The sequence below is a fragment of the Heterocephalus glaber genome, unplaced genomic scaffold (assembly GCF_053883595.1).
Source record: "Heterocephalus glaber isolate CG9 unplaced genomic scaffold, H.glaber_assembly_v1.0 deba00001555, whole genome shotgun sequence".
In the NCBI taxonomy this organism is placed as follows: Eukaryota; Metazoa; Chordata; class Mammalia; order Rodentia; family Bathyergidae; genus Heterocephalus; species Heterocephalus glaber.
Window position 1 is genome coordinate 7567841 of NW_028258346.1, and position 16912 is coordinate 7584752.

At 49.6% G+C, this 16912-nt stretch overlaps 1 long non-coding RNA gene across 14 annotated transcripts in view; it reads left to right on the top strand.

The window, feature by feature from the left end:
* Window positions 1-12766, top strand: part of LOC101721717 (uncharacterized) — a 28223-nt gene extending 15457 nt beyond the window's left edge. For 10 of the 14 annotated variants that reach the window (XR_015442854.1, XR_015442864.1, XR_015442853.1 and 7 more), the window contains 3 exons: window positions 129-263; window positions 435-757; window positions 5117-12766. This is a non-coding gene — a long non-coding RNA (uncharacterized LOC101721717). Of the gene's footprint in view, window positions 1-128; window positions 264-434; window positions 758-1809; window positions 1879-5116 lie in introns of all 14 variants that reach the window. The other 4 variants (XR_015442857.1, XR_015442861.1, XR_015442863.1 and 1 more) reach the window with 4 other exon arrangements.
* The last annotated feature ends 4146 nt before the right edge of the window (window positions 12767-16912 follow it).

Genomic DNA, 16912 nt, shown 5'->3' on the forward strand with positions numbered 1-16912 from the left:
GGGATGAGTGCTGGAACCCAAAAGGAGAATGTGGACAGGGCTGTAACATCGTCTCTGGAATACAAAACAGGTGTTCAAAGAATCATTGGTGATTGATGGATGCCTATTTCCCCACCCCATTTATACAGAGACTCCTGCTATGAAAGAATACTGTCGAGTGGGTGAGCTGTGTAGTCCCCAAAGCACTTTACAGACACACTCTGTTGATGAAATGCCAGATTCGCCCTGTGAACAGAAATGGAAGAAGGCTTCCTGTCCATGGGGTGAGTGTGGACAGGGGCAGGGGGAAAGAAAAGATGTACCATCCAGGATCGCGGAGGGGCAGGGCAGAAGTTACAGCCCCAGCTACCATGACCCTCCCTGAACAAATGCAACTTCTGTGCTTCATCTGGAGGGTGAGTCATCGCCTGCTTTCCTTCCTTCAACCTCCTCAGAGTCCGAGTCAACCAAGGAGGAGCTCCAGATGGCTCACCCACGAGCAGGTCTTCTTGGATGGTTCCGGGAGGATTAATTAGTCACCGCCACAAGTATGAAGGCCAAATCAAGAGGCAGTATGGCAGAGAGGGAGGATGAGAGCGGCTTGTGTGTGACACAGATGGTGTCTCATCCACGATCTCTGCTCAGAAACACCGACATGGGGAGGAGCCAGGTGTATGCAACACATCAGCTCAAAGACTCACAGTCCTGACTGCACATGGGAGTCACTCGGAGAGCTTTCAGAAACACTAATGCCTGGGCCCTCCCCTGGAGATTCTAAGTAAGTGGTGCCTTGCAGCCTGGGGATGAATATTTGTTTGTTTAAAGCTCCCTGGGTGATTTCGATGTGCATTTAGCATGGAAGCACACTTTTGCGAAGCTCGCCATTCACCTGAACTGCAGCCAAGGCTTATTGCATTCCCTTAGTATTTATTATTTGCATCCCTGTTTGGCAAGATGGAGAACACAGGGCAATTGAAGCTGGAAAGGGGGAAGGAAGTGGGGAGTCCAAAGTTTGGGTTCAAAGTCCAACTCTGTCTCCTCTCAGGCTTGTGACCCTGAGGAAGCCACTTAAGTCGCTTGGTTCTCTTTCTTCATCTCTAAAGGCTGGGGTAGCTGGGCATGGAGGTGTGTGCCTGTAATCACTGCACTCTGGGAGGCTGAGGCAGGAGCTAGTAAGTTTGAGCCCAGCCTGGGCAATTCAGCAAGATCCTGTCTCAAAATAAAAGGTAGGTCTGGGGATGTAGTTCCGTGCAAAGGCCCTAGGTTTAATCCCCAGCACCACAAAAACAAACAAACTACAAACAAAAAATTAGAGTCGGGGCAGAGAGATGAAGTTGAGGAAAACTATGGGTCACTCTTCTGCTCCTAGCTGAGTTCAGAGATCGCATCAACACAACCATTTCCAGAATTCACCTCCTCCAACTGCACAGAAGCCATGTCTGGTTGGAGTGGGAAGGCAAAGGGACCCATATCCTTGAGGACCGTTCTTCCCCTTTAGGCAATCTCTGTGGCCACTTGAGGGGACCCATTTGAAATGTCCCAGCCTACCAGGTGTCCTCCTGGGCACCACCCTGTGAAGCTCTGTGGTTCTGCCTCTCACTGGCTCTGGACAAGGCCTCCACACAGTGCCTTCTGCCGTCAGTGCCTGTTGACCACTTTCAGGTGACCATGGGAATCACTCCTGGATCTTGTCCATGGGCGCATCTTCCTCCTAAGTGCCTTGCTGCCTCCACTTGCATGAGTTCCTCTTGCCTCCCAACTTTGATTAGTTCTACTTGGCAGTTGTGCCTTCATTTCCAATTCTTTCTGCCAAGTTCCTTTTCCTTGTAGGATAAGCTGGCTTGGAGGTCAATGAAACATATGTCCACTGGGACTCCAGAGCACAGGGGACTTCCCAAAGTAAGTGTCTCTGTGGTCTCCACAATTCTCCTCCCTAGGGCACTGGCCCATCTCACTCAGCCCTGCTCTGGGAGAGCAGTACCCGAACAATGGCCTTGAAGGCTGCAGCCTGCATTATAGGAGGAGGAGACAGTGTTTCCTGATTGATGATGCCTTTATTGAAATTGTATACCTCCAAAGCCATGACAGCACCTGAATCAAACCCGGGACGTGTGGCCACAGGGCATTAAGAGTTGTCTCCAGCTTCTCTTCTCAGTGAGTTTTCCGAGAAGTGGATACCAAAATGGGATTCAGTGTGTCCAAGACACAGGGAGGGAAATGACTTTGAGGATAAAAGGGGAGGAGCAGGGGCCACCAGGGAGAGCTTCTATGTCTGCGCAGGGAGAGCAGGAAGGGAGCAACCTCGGACTGCATCACAGCTCTGGGGAGTCTGGGCCCAGCAAAGGCTGTGGATGGAGGGTCCGCCTGGCAGGAAGGCCCGGCTGTGGAACCTCTGTCCTGCTCAGGCATTGGTGGGAGCAGCACGGTGTGGATGTGGACGCCCTGGTGAAGACAGAGGCACAACTGGAGATGGTCAGTGACCTCTGCTCCCACAGGAGCCCAGAGGGGGCTCCTCCCTGGCTGCCACTCCTCGTCCTTTGTTTGGCTGGAGTGGATTCCACCCAAAAGCCTGAGAAATCACAGCACCCCTGACATGGTGATACAGCCTGTTAAAGGGGGCTGGGTCTGGGGACAGCTGGAGATGTGGCGGCACTGGTGGCAGATGGAAGACCCCAGCAGTGTAATCCTCCCTTCCCTAGACTGCTGTTGGACAGTGAAGGCATTCCACAGGGCGAAGGCCCTTCAGAGATGCAGACCTGGTGACAGAAGCCCCCGCACTGCACCATCAAACTGGCATTGTCGGTGACCACAGCCCTGGAAGGAAGTTTGGGAAAACATCCTTTCTCCCACTTTCTGAAGAGAACACTGAGGCTCACAGAAGCTGTGGCCACTGACCCAAAGCCACAGACTCAGCAAATGACAGAGGGCGGAGAGCTAGGTCCTGATGAGGTGCAAACACTCAGAACACAGCCGAATCTTGTTGACAGACAAAATTCCTGCCTTCAGGGAGCTTATCCTGGCTGCCGAGGCAGAGGCAGTAAATGCACAAGCTGACCAATTTCAGAGAGTGGAAGAGCTAGGAAATGCACGGGGACAAGTGGACAAAACGTGATGGGGAGGAGAAAGGTGGCCTGGGCATGGTCAGGGAGCCTGCTCTTTGGTGGGAATTTGCTTAATCCTGAGCCATGGAACGTGCAAGCCACAGAAGCTGTGGGACAGAATGGTTGACCGGCAGTGCCACAGGTCCTGTGGCTGAACAGGCTGACCTCAAGTGGGCAGAGGGGCTGTGGGGACCCGGGCACAGGCCTGGGACATGGACCTGAGAATTGGCAGAGTTCCCAGTGAGTTTGGAGTTTTGTTCTAACTTCAGTGGCAGCTCATCTAGGAGAGGCACTAACAGGGCACTGAGGTCAGTGAGAAGGGGAAGAATTTCTCCTGGTTACATTCTGCCTGTGGCCATCTCTTTGGTGAGCTGCTGGGTCTTGGCGAGGGACCTGTCTTCCCGAGGTGGCTCCAGGCGCAGAGATGATCACCGTGGGCATTGCTAGGAGGGTGGAGATTGCAGAGGAAGGGCAGCAGCTGGCTCCCTTCCTTCTTCACCCTCCTCTGCAGAGAGCTTGGGCTCCCTCCCAGAATCACGGTTCTTAACTATGACTCACATTTGGGGAGCTTTACAAAAATTACTGTAGCCTGGGTCCTACCCTCACCCATTCTGATTTCAGAATCTTGGGTAAGAGGCTGAAAACACGAATGGACAATAATCAGACCATTGATCTAAAAATAAGAGATATAATAATAGAGCTGGGCATGGTGGTACCAGCACTCTGGGAGGCTGAGGCCAGAGAACTGCAAGTTAGAGCCTCTGCAACCCAGCAAAACCCTGTCTCAAAAAACAAAGAGGGCTGAGGATGAGACTCCCAGTAGAGTAGCTCTGGGTTTGATCCTTAGTACCACCAGCAACAGAACCCTCACTCACAAACTGCAGCATCCAGTCCAGGAAGCCAACTCACAGCGGGCTCCAAACACTCACGGCTTAATCAGTCACTGTCAGCTTCAACTCAGGGCCCTGCAGGGAAAGTCAGGTATGCACCCCAGACTGAACACACAGGACACCCACTTCTAGCCGCTGCCTGGAGCTTCTCTACGCTCATGAGCCCTGAGGGCCTGGGGTGCAACAGTGCAAACGGCAGCAGTGCCACTCCCCTCATTACCGAAAAGCAGGAAGCAGAGAGTGAATAAGGAGGAGGGCACTTACTATTCCAAACTAAGGACAGCTCTGGGTACTTCCTGAGCAATAGAAACTGATTGCTAGAAGTCCAAGGTCAAGGCACCCGCAGACTCAGTGTCTGGTGACAGCCTGCTTTCTCTGAATGGCACCTTCCGTAAGTCCGCACATGATGGGAAGGACAAACATGCTCCCTTCAGCCTCCTTTAGAGGGGCACCACTCCACGACCCAGTCGCCTCCCAGTGACCCTCTCCTGATCCAACTGCGCTGGGCATTAAAGGTCACATGTCGGTAGGGTGGGGGCAGGACACAGACACTGACTCCATAGCCGAAGGTGGTGGCAACTGTGACGTATCCGGTGCTCTGCTTTCCACCATGCCTCGGGGGCAGGGGTTGTCAATACCTGCAGGCGCCCTTGGGACTGCACGCTTCAGGCAGCAGCTGCCCACCGCTCTTGTGTCAGGTGAAATGTTCAATTAGGTCGAGATTCTTAACCTGTCAGGGGTTGGGCACTCCCTTGAGAATCTAAAGAAAGCTGCTGACTCTCTCCTCATGAAGATGCAATAGCACAACTTTTAATAAAGCCCTGTGTAATTCAGGGAGCATGGATCTCCTGAAACGCACCCCAGAACTTCAAGTTAAGGCGCCCTGCCAGAGAACATGATACTTCAACCATTCCTCCAGCTCAGCCCTGGCTTACTAATTGGTAATGCAGCTCCTTGAGACTCTCTGAGTAATACTGAAATTCATTTTGCTCGCTCCCCAGTCCCTGCCCTTGAGGCACTTGTGAGATTAGCTTTGGGGAGCAGTTCAGATGGGCAGGCGCTCTCACCTGAGGTCTTGCCAACACTTGTGATTACAGTGAAAACTGGCTTCTTATTACAAGGTTATTCTCCCTTCGATAATTTCAGAAATCCCTGAGAAATGGTCTCATGGCCGGGGACGCCTGTCTAGCTACTTCTGAAGCCCACTCCGCCACACCCTGGGGGCCAATATGCTGGCCAAGGAAAACACGCCCGTGGACCAAAGCAAGGCTGCAGCTCATTAAAGGCTGCTTACGCAACTACTCGGATAAGAGTCCTGAGCTTGTGGTGCTGCTGGTGGGGAGTGTGGTATGGATCAGGCCCTCCAGGTAACACATTGCCCATGTTCTGCCCAAGGTGTGGACAGTACGACATGCATTTCATCAGAAGCTGCAGGATGGTGACTGCTCATGAAATTTCCCATTCAGTAACATAAATAGATAAATCCAATGTATTTAATTATGCATTAAGCCATTTAAGTGATTAAGAAACGTGTAATTCCCTGGCATGATGGTGTGTACCCACAGTCCCACCTACTTGGGAGGCAGGGACAGGAGGATCTCTTGAGCCCAGAAATTCAAGGCCAGCCTGGGCAACATAGTGAGACCCTGTTCAAAACCAGAAGAAAAATAGTAAGAAGAATATAAAGGAGAAGGAGAAGTAAGAGGAGGAGGAGGAAAAGGGAAAGGAGGAGAAGGAGAAGGAACAGGTGGAGGAGAAATATTTCAAGCCAGTTATCTATTAATAGTGCACATTCCTTGTAGCTTGTCCAGCAGAACGATTTTCGCCTACAGATTAAGCAGACGGAGGTCAAGAGTCAGGGCAGAGGAGACGGGGTCCAAAGATATCTTCATTCCACCCCTCCGTGGAGCCCGAGTTGAACAAGTGAGGTACACAAATACCCGGCAAGGGCGCCTGACCAGGCAGCTAATAGTCAGCCTTCATTGAGGATTTGCTGACCCTCCTCCCACGGGTCTTTCAGAGCTGAGAGGCAGAGAGGCACAAGGTGGGGTGGTAGGAAGCGCTAGGCAGAGCCAGGGAAGGACAGCAGTAAGAGCGGGGTGGGCAGAGCGCCTGGGGCACCTGGGAGGCAAAATGGGAATGAGGGAGAAAGGAGAGAGACATGATTTCCAGGACCAATCTCCCTTGCTTCCCAGTTAGGCCCGGGCTAGTGGTGCACTGGCAGATTTCCCTGAGAGACGTTACCATCGTGCAGGGCTCAGGTGAAAATATGCCCCGTAGCCTGGTTTCTTTTTTGCACTGGCCTGTGGTGAATGTTAATCTGCAGACTCGTTTTACAACCCCTTGTAAAACAAGTCATCCCAGAACTCAGCACTGAAAAACAACCATCGTAACTATCCTGAGCAACACTTGACCGAGTATTCGGACTGTTTACCCTGAGGCTAGAGATAAAAGCTAGCTGTAAACATGGAACTCAAATGAGTAGGGTTCGGGTGTTGTTTTGCAGGGGTTTGGGTTAACAGTTCTGAAAGCACTCTCTAGGATTAAGAAAATGATACCATGGATAATAGGATCCATGGTTTTTGCTTTTGGAAACAGTGAGCTCATGGTGTGAACTAATGGTATTTAAAACAAAGAGACAGAGAGAAAAATGAAGAATGGACGCATGTATACGTGTGTGTGTGTGTGTGTGTGTGTGTGTGCGCGCGCCCACACGTGTATTTCCTAGGTCTCTCCGTAAAGGGAGCCAAGAATAATGGCCCTCAAGTGGCAGTGAGCAAGCCCCCCCCCCCATCTTGGTCTGTCCATGTGCTTCCCCACTACCAAGAGTCAGGGCTCCTTGGGGAAGTGATGGCTTCAAAGACTGGGGCGAAACAGTACAAGGTGAACTTGAAATAGTTTGTGCCACAACAGTAGGAAGTGCTCAGGGAATCATGGAAGCATATGAAGAGGCCAGAGTTAGGAGAGGCTCTCAGAGAACAGCTCTGGGACAATTTAAGCACCAGACAAAATTATGGTAGTAACAGGTTATAACCCACTGAATAAAATGGAAATCAGTGCCTTACACGGATATAAATAAATAAATAAAGGGGGAGAAAGGAAGGCTTTTTCTTAGAGTAGAATGTGAACTAATAGAGGCAAAAGGAACAACAGAGGTAGAAAATGGCCATTTGGCAGCCAGCATTGTAATCACTGATTTGTTAAATGGATTGATGCATGGGCCTCATGAGAGGCTGCTAAGGTTAGTACATTCAGTGTCCTGAGCAACAGGCCAGTAACATAGCTTCAAAGTATCTCTGTAAGGTTTACTTAGTAATTAGAAAGAAAATAGTAACCCCATAAAGCTGTAAAACTGTCAGACACCATCATAATCAAATATTCAAATTTAACATCACCAGTAACGGGAAAGATTCACATTGGTTTCCTCCTGGTACAAAGCATCGAGAAAAATACAGCATTCCTTTTGTTATATTTCTGCCAGAAACATGTAACCTAAACTTAATCACCAGGAAACACGAGGCAAACCCAAAATGAGACTGTTTTACAAACAAACTGGCCAGCACTCTGCAAAAGCATCACTGTCAGGAGCCGCAAAGAAACCCTGAGGGACTGGGCCAGGCCAGAGGAGGGTGTGGAGAAACAGCGAATGCAGTGTAGGATCCAGGGTTCGCTTTTGGTGTAATGGACATCTGGAGGCCAACTGGTGAATTAGAACAAGGTCTACGCATTGGATAATAGCATTATCAAACGCAATGTTCTAGTTTTTATAATTTACCGAAGTAGGAGACCAGGGCATGGCAACGTGGCTGGAGCAACTGGGCATGAACCTGCCTTTGAAGAGACTTGTTAACCATGGGCCTAGAGCAGCAGCTCCGGAGCATGACACCAGATCAAGCCAAGCACCCAGAACCAGGAGAACAGGCTGAGCCTAGCACCGGAGGCCCATCTTCTAGCATGAGGTCAAGGGGGCCACTCAGAGCAACTGTCCATGAAGACCTAACAGGACGGCAGCAATTGACTTTGCGCTATGGCCCTCTCGTTCTGGGCTAGGTTTGTCATTGCTCCCTCTCTATGTGTTTCCGGCTTAGACTTGAGCCATGAAGCATTTGTGTGAGCTCTAGAAGGCAGAAAGGAAGGAGTGACCAGGTCCCCTGCAAGTCACTGTGGTTCACAGGCAGAGAGAGACTGATAGGGAGGTGCTGAGGTTTCAGCGTGTCCACACACTCTCTCTGGCTGTGTGGCCACCCCGTCCTCCAGACTTTCCCAGCCCCCTCATGGGCCCATTCTAGCAGCAAAACACCCCTGGCTTCTCAGGTTCCCTCACCAGCTTCAACCTGTCCACCCCTGCCCTCGCTTCAGCGGACCCTCCAGCCCACCCTTTTACTTCCTCTCCCTCGGTTTCTCCCACAGTTGGGCAAGGTCTGGTTCCTTTAGTGAACCTTCTCTTCTGTGCCATGCCTAGAGGCTCTGCTTCCTGGTGGGACTCTGGTTGTTATGGTTTCAAAGCTGGACTCCACATCTGCCACCAGATAACCTTACCTCCTGTGAGTCGCTTCACTTCAGTTCCAGTTGGCCCAGGGGCCCTTTGGATCAGCAGAACTGCACTGCTGTGGAAATGACACATGCCTCTCCCAGCATGGAGACTCAAGAAGCTCTGGTGACTTCCACATTGGCACTTTAGGCACCCCAAGCCACCATGTGAGAAGACCAGCTCCCCAGCTGGAGGGGCCGTGTGGAGAAGCTGACAGGGGAAGTTCTGAGACTACGTTGCAAGAGAAGGCTCCTATTCCATTGTCCCAGCCACGTCCAACCTCCCAGCCACGCACACCAAAGACCACGCGGAGAGGAGGTGCCCCTGGAACCAGCTGGAACATTCCTGCGCCAGCATCTGTTCTTATTGTCCCGTTCTATGAATTGGTCAGGACAGCTGATGAGTGTGAATGATTACTTGCTTTAGGGCAGAAATAAGAAGAAGAAAAGTAAAAGAACTGCAAAAGAAATGCTCAAGGAGAAAAGGGTGCTTTGAAGGGAAGAGAGAAGATATGTCCTGCAAGCAGAATGGACTACTGCTTGTTCTCTCTGTCTGTGAACTGCGATGACTTGCAGGGGACCTGGTCACTCCTTCCTTTCTGCCTTCCAGATCTCACACAAATGCTTCACTGACCAAGTCTAAGCCGGAAACACATAGGGAAGGAGTTGTGACAAACCTCACTCAGCCTCGGGGAGGTGACACAGTATAAAAAGAAGACACTGCAAGAGGAAGAAAGAGAAGATTGTAATGGAGGGCTCGCAACGTGGCTGGAATCTGTGTGCACATTTCTTGTAGCCAGAAAACGACCCCAGTGCAAAGGGGCATAACATTGAGGACATTTGTTAAGCCTAATAAATGAATGGAAACCATAATGAAGCACATCACTTTTCCATGGGTTAAACTAAACTTGTGCCAGTGGTCTCCAACAGAACCTCAATTACCAAAAAACATGGCTGAGGTTTAAATCTTAGGCTAAATTCTTTTAAAATAGCAAAAGACTGCAAATTCAGATTAGGAATTTATCCAGCCCCAATTTCTAGCAGAATGGACAATACTGATGATGATGATGATGATGATGAACAACATTTTTATTCTCACTGCTACATTCCAGGCACTATTAAGAGTGTCCACCCTTGCTACAATCGTACAAAACAGGCATAATGATCATTATCCCTGTTTTAATAGATGAGGCCATTGAGGCACTGAGAGGTTAGAAGCCTGCCCAAGGGCATATGCAGGCAAGTGGCAGAGTCAAGGTTGGACTACAGAGGAGCTGAAGGCTTCTCAGAACCAGTGGGCCGAGCTGCCTGTCATCCCCACCTCCCACACCAGGCACCGTCAGGACCCACGTTCACAGTACAGCCTCGGGCAGAGACAGAGGTGTTTGTTGGTAATAAACTCTCTGACTCGTTCAGCCAAACAGATTGACCCAAAGCCTGCCATGTGCTAGGCACCATGCTAGGCTCTGAGGTTATGATGCTGAGCAAAGCCTGACCCCACCTCCTTCTGGAGTCAACAGATGGTGGAGGAAGAAGCCATTATTCCCAAGCTCCCAAAGGAGAGCGTGATTGCAGGCTGGCGTATATGCTCTAAGGAAGATGAGTCAGCTACCTGCAATTCCATTATTTTCTGCGTGTAACAACAGGAAAGTGTATGTTTTCTGGAGAACTTTTGGATCAAAGAGCCAAAGCCAGTTACTGTCCTCTGAGCAAACCTACTTTCCAACTGCCTGTCCCTCAGGGGTCCCCTCCTGCCCCTGCATGGAGCAGCAACTCCTCAGTCAGTCTTGCCCCTCACCCTGGCTGCTCCTTCTCCTGTCTCTTGCTAATATGGCTCTCATCATTGGGGTTGTTTGGCTACAGCGCTCCACCTGCCTCTGCTACAGAACTGTAATCTCAGAAATCAAATGGACAGTGGTAGCTGGCTAATTATTCAGTAGCTTTTCCCAAAAACACTGAGGATATTTTGAAATTGTACACGATTGTTCTCCTATTAGATCCCATAGGCCTAGAAAACAGTAAGTGGCTTTAATCTTTCATAGGAGGGGATGAGTGGAAAATGAACAATTTAAATGGCCTCTCTCAGGCCCTGAGAGAGTTTAGAGGAGCTCTCCCACAGTTTAAAGGAGGAGAGCCTTATTTTGGCTCATGGTTTCACTCTGTGCTCGGTTGGCTGGCTCCAAGGCAGAAATGGCTTGGCAAAAGGGTGTGGTGGAGGAAAGCTGCTCCCCTCATGCACCCAGGAAGAAAGAAAGAGAGGAAGAAAGAAGGGAGGAGCCAGGGACAAAGGCTGAATGTGGTCAGAGTGTTCCTTTATTCCAATGTCCTTTCCGGGGACAGTTGAAGCTGGGCAGACAGCCTGTGCAGGGAAAAGGTTTATTTTTCAAGTGAGTATCTGGCTTTGCATCTTAAAGCCCAGCGCTTTCTTCTGGGCTATTGTTCTGCCTTGGGAGTTATGATCAGAAGGTGTTATGGACTGAATACTGGTGACCCCCCAGAATTCCCATGTTGAGCTCCAGGGCCCAGTGATGGTTTATGAGACCAAGCCTCTGGGGATTATGAGATAACAGAATGGAGCTTCTTGAATCTCCATCTGGAAGAGGCATGTGTCACTGCACAGCACTGCAGTTCTGTTGATTCAAAAGGGCCCCTGGGCCAGCTGGAATTGGAATGTGATTAATGAGCTCATAAGAAGAGCTGAGAGAGACGATCTCTCCAGCATATGAGCACACAGCGAGAAGACAAAAGAGATCTATCAGGGAGTGGTTGTAGTTTAGATCGAAAGTGTGCCCGCATTGTGACTGGAGGGGTGGATCTCTTGGGGCTGTGACTACAAGGTGTTTTCCTGTCCCCTGCTCCTCCCTTCTCTCTCTCTGCTTCCTGGCTGCCATGAGGTGAGTGGCTTTTCTCCCCTTTAAATTGCAGGCATGAGTATTTTGTCCAGCAGTAGGAAAGTGCCTAATACAAGAGCCCTCACCGAGAACCTAGCTACCACTTGTACCCTGATCTCGAACTTCCAGCCTCCAGAATTTCAAGACATAAAGGCCTGTTGTTTGAGCCATGCAATCCATCCCATATTTGTGATAGCAGCCCAAACTGACTAAGACATAAGGGTGAAAATCTAAGGAAAGAGAAAGGAACATTTCCATAGGCTTTGTGAGTTCTCTGAAGCCCTTATATCGATTCCTTTCACACATGCGGAATCTTGGTATTCTCAAAATGAATGCTTCAGAGTCTCAGCTCTTGGAGAATGATGTGAAAGTGACACAGCCTGCGGTGACTAATGACTCACCAGCTGAAGTGGTGTCCCTGAGGCTGGTGGGCAGCACTGAGTCATCAAGAGTTGAGTGGGGTAAGTAGGGTTCTCGAAGTCCCCGCCCAGTGTGGCCATTTGGTTCTCAGCTATTACTTGGTTTCATTTCGTCCTCACATCCGCCCTCCGGGATGGAAGCAGGGTGGTGTCCCTGGTGTTCACAGCTATGCCACAGGTTCTCCTGCCTCTCCAGCAGGAGGATCGTGCTTCCCTGCTCCCACTGACATTGGGCTTCTCCAGCTAACTTGCTCTGGCCAACGAAGTGTGAGTGAAAGTGACCCAGTTTGTGTGCGGGGAAATATTTCAACTCTGTCTTCCGCTGCAGTGATTTTGGAAGCCCGTGTTGTTATAGAAGAGCTTTAAAACTTCCGGGAAGGCTGAACCAACTCGTGGAAATCAGAATCTTGGAGAATAACCTGCACCTGGAGTAGAAATTTACCATGCATGAGAGATAAACTTTAGTTGTCTTAAGCAACTGAGATGCTTAATAATAATACAACTGCTGCTGTCTGACACAAGCAGATATTACTACCCTGATTTTAAAGATCAGGAAACTTTGTAAGGGATTTGTGAAGGTAAAACTTTTAAATCCAAAGTTATTTAAGGCTTTTCTATCTCTTTCCCATAACTTATGCTTCTTTCTCTTCCTTTTCTTCTTCTTTTTCCTTCTACCTCTAAACAGCACCCAAACTTCACCCAGAACCCCATCTCCTGCTGACGTTGGTCCCCATGCTGCTGGGACAAGGTCCCCAAAGATGGAGATTGTGCCATGAAGAGTGGAGTATACAGCAGATGCTCAGTAGAATTTCTTTAATCAGATTGCTCCCAACAGTGTCATGCTTGCATTACTTTTTTATTTGGAGGTACAAAACAGCCTATTATGTAATGATTTGTCTTAATTGGGAAATCAAACATTTTGAGAAAAATAAAATCTTTATTATATTTAAAAATTATTTTTGACAAACATTTCTCAAATGCCAGACCACTGTGCTGCGCACTCTACATAACGGGGATCGAACTTGGGTCCTTGTGCTTTCGGGGCAGGTGGTGGAACCACTGAGCTAAATCCCTGGCCCTCTATGTGAATTTTTGATTTCCCTTGGTCCTGGTGTGGTGGAGTCTCCAAGGACAGCTGCCGCCAGTCCTCTCCTCCCTGTTTTCCCAGGCCCAGAGATGGACTCCTTTTCCCCAGACCTTGGGCCTGATCTGGACTTGCGACTCGCTTTGACCAACAGAAAAGAGGAGGAGGTGCAGTCCCAGTTCCAGGTTTATCTCTGAAGAGATCTGGCAGCTTCTCCTTTTACTCTGAGGAGCCAGGAACTGCGCTGTAGGGAAGCCCAGGTAGACGAAGGAGCCCGTCACAGCTGTGGTCTCAGCCGTAGTCACTGATGGGCTGCAGGGACGCGGGAGCGAGTGAGTCCATGGATCGGGTGCCCTGTGACTCCAGCCGTGCATGGCGCATCTGTAAAGACTATAGAAACAGGGGCTGGATCTTCCAAATTAGTTTTAACTATGTTGCGTGTTCATGGGGAACACAGTTATCGAGTGTGGCAGGCCACGTTTCCCAGCGATGGCCATACCACTGTCCTCCAAGGCACACTCTCTTCTGCACTGTGAGCTCTGTCAAGGGGAGGCCCATCTCCCCACTCCTCTGGGCAAGGAGGACGCCGTGCTTTCTTTCATCAGAGTCACATGGTAGAGATGATCCCAAGCCAGTCCCGTCATAGCCTCATACTGGCCTGGCTCTCAGAAGCCAGCTGCCACACAAGCAAAGCCGCCTCCCAAGGTGTAGGAAGTCAGGCTGATGCATAGGCCCTGAAGGATGAAGCGACACTTAGGGTAGAGGGAGGCCAAGGAGCACAAAAAATGGGTCATGCACTTCAAGGGAAAACCCTCCAGGAAGTGGTTTCTCCTACTGCCCCAACTGACACCACGTACAGGATGTGATCAAAATATATGGTGAGAGTTATTATTTGGTAGGGAGATCGTTTACAAATGGGAAGGGGAACAAGAAATGCAGGGAGGGGAGAGAGAAGGAAGGGAAAGGGGATTGAAAAAGAATTGAAGAGAAAACTGGAATAGAGCTTTTGCAAATGAAAGGGGGAAGAAGAGTTGGAGGGAACAGGGAGGAATGGGAGGGCAACAGGACAAAACAAAGAATTAAATGTGTTATATACTAGTTCATGTACAAATTCCCCATGATAAATATAATCATTATGTACCACAAATATGTACTAGTAAAAAAGAAAAATAAAAAATGTAGGGCCGGAGATTTAGCTCAGTGGTTCCCCTGCCTGCCTCACAAGTGCAAGGTCCCGAGTTTGATCCGTGGTATCAAAAAAAAAAAAAAAAAAGAAAGAAAAAAATGTATCACAATGAAAATCACCAGAGCTCCAGTGGCTCAATCGGTTAGCTCGAGGTACTTATGTACCAATAAAAATCACATTGCCATTGATCCCACAGAAAACTCCCCCTCTCTTCAAACACACTTATCCCTCCACTCTTGCCTTTCTGAAGCAGTTCTGCAAGTCTTCTTTCCTTAGGGTCTTATGACACGTGATAAAAAAATACAACAACAGTGGCTATCTCATGCCCTCCAATGGGAAGGCAGGCTCATAAAAACTTTGTGCTCATCCACCTTATTCACTGGATCTGGCACTGGGACTTCTGGCTCTTCCCCAGTGTAAAACCGACCATGAAAGTAAATGTTTTGAACGGACTCAGGACATTGTGGCAGCCATGACAGCCCCAGTAAAGACCCTCAGCAGAGAGGACTGCTTCGGAAAGTGGCAAGAACAATGGGGTAAGTATGTTCAAAGCGAAGAGTGTTTTGAGGGGGATTAATGGTAATGTGTCTTTTATTGTAACACATTTAAAAAAATTTAGACACTCACCGTATTTTTTGGTCATACCTCGCAAAACAGACATAAACCATCCAACTGAGCTCTTCCCAGATTCCTGCCTTAAAAAATCATGAGCAAAATGAGTGGGTGTGTTAAGCCATTAAATGTTGGGATATTTCTTTTCATAGCTATAGACAACCAGAACACTGACTGATAAATACTAGAAAGTGATAAATAATTCACTTTTTGATCACCCTGTATTTAGGATATGAATCATATGTTGCAGGCTTCCACTGGCTATGGGTTCTGAGGAAAATATATTAACATTAGTGTCCCAAAGTCAGTGACTCTGGGTGGCCGTCCCCTGAACTGCAGCTCCACAGCCCCTGCCATCACCACTGATGCTCAGCTCTACCAGGCTCTTCCGGGAGCCCATGTGTCCCCAGGTGGATGAGCCCAGGGCCTCACAAAGTCTCTGGTGAAGACAGTACCTTAGTTCTGGCCCTCTCCCCAGCAATGGCTTCTGTCCCATTGAAGGTGCCAGGTGGGGAACAACCAGCACACTGTTGACCCCACTGTTCCTGTCCCATCCTCCAGCCCTGCTTCTCTTCCTGGCTACTACCCAGTAAGGAGCCCCGCTCACAAATCCCACACGTCCCAGCCAATCAGTGGGTACAAAGGCGCTGTCAGGAGAAACACTGCTAGTCCCTCGCACTAGTTCCTGCCGAGATACCCTTGTTAGGAATTTGTAAGGATCTTGGGAAGAAAACAAACAAAAACCAAACAAATAAGACAATTAGAAATGGACCTCCATACAAACAACCCCTTTGTAAATATGGCAGGGAATGAACAGACACCTTAAATACATTTTTCCTCTCAAGCTTCTATCTCTGCTCATGTCAGACAGAGAGGTATGGAGTTGGTAACTATAAAGTCTGAAAGGTTTGCAGCCCTGAGGACAGGGACCAGCCTCAGAGGAGGCACAGGCAAGGGAGAAGGAACTGGAGGGCAGTGAGAAGGTGCCCTGGGCAAGGCGTCCTGGGGCCAGTCCCTAGCACTTGGGGGCAGGCTGCAAGAGCCCGTCAATAACAAATGGGGAGAGTCTGCTCCCCAGCACCCCTGGGGCCTCTGTTCCCGAGATGGTCAAATTATTGATGGGAAATATAAGATACTGTGGTCTGAGCTGACAGCTGGAAGACAGCAGTCTAAATGCACAGGGCTTACAGTCAACAGGAGGTCACTCTGCTCCTCAGAGATGTCCAGGGTGCCTGCCAGGAAGGCTGCTGAGGCAGTTGGAGTGGGCCCTAAAGGGCCCTGGCCTAGAGGTAGGCCCAGAGGAGCAGGAGACCCCAGCCAGAATGGTGGGTTTATCCAGTGATGCTCTTTATTTATGCAGGACTATTTATTTATCCCAGGACTTTGATGGCTCCTCCAAGCCTCGGTGCAAAGGATCTGGCTCTGGGCTTCTCCCAGGCTGTACACTTTTCCTCTTCTGATCTGCCCAGTCTGCTGACTTGGGCTGAAGCCCATCTTGGTTGGCTGCCGCCACAGGAAAGGTCCACATTCTGGGTGGCTTCAACAGCAGAGGTCTCTGGTCCCAAGGTTCCACCCCCATGATGCCCGCAGGACGGGGTCCTCTTGGGGCTTTGAGGTGGGATCTCTTCATGTCCCCCTCCTAGTTTCTGCTGGTTGGCTGCCAGCTTCCGTGCCCTTGGCTTGTAAAACATCAGCCTAATCTGCTCTCACCTTCATGTGGCATCTCCTCGTGTGTTTACCTACATACCCCTTTGTATTAAAGACCCAGGAGTATTAGATTACGATCCGTTCTCATCACCCCTTCTTAACTTGTCTGCAAAGACTATTTCCAAATAAGCTCACATTCACAGAGGCTAGGAATTAGGACTCCAACATCTTCCAGGCGACTCAACTCAGCCTTTTACTCAGTTTCTCTGAACTGGCCTTGAAGTGTGCATTCTCCCTAGTTCTGGGTGCAACTTCAGGTCACCCTGGCTCATACATGGAGCCCTACAACACACCTGGGCCCAGCTCTAGCTCCTGAGTCCCATTTGGATCAGGGCTGCGACCTGGAAGCCCTTGGACTTAGGAAGGGTACAGTTCCTGTGACACTGTAGTCAGTCTTGTGGGCTTCTAGAGGGCACAGCCCACTTCTGTTCCCCATGTGCCCAGGAAGGAACCAGGCTGTCGGTGGTGATCATCGCCTGTAGGGGGAGGTGCGTTTGCATCCCAGTTCAAGTT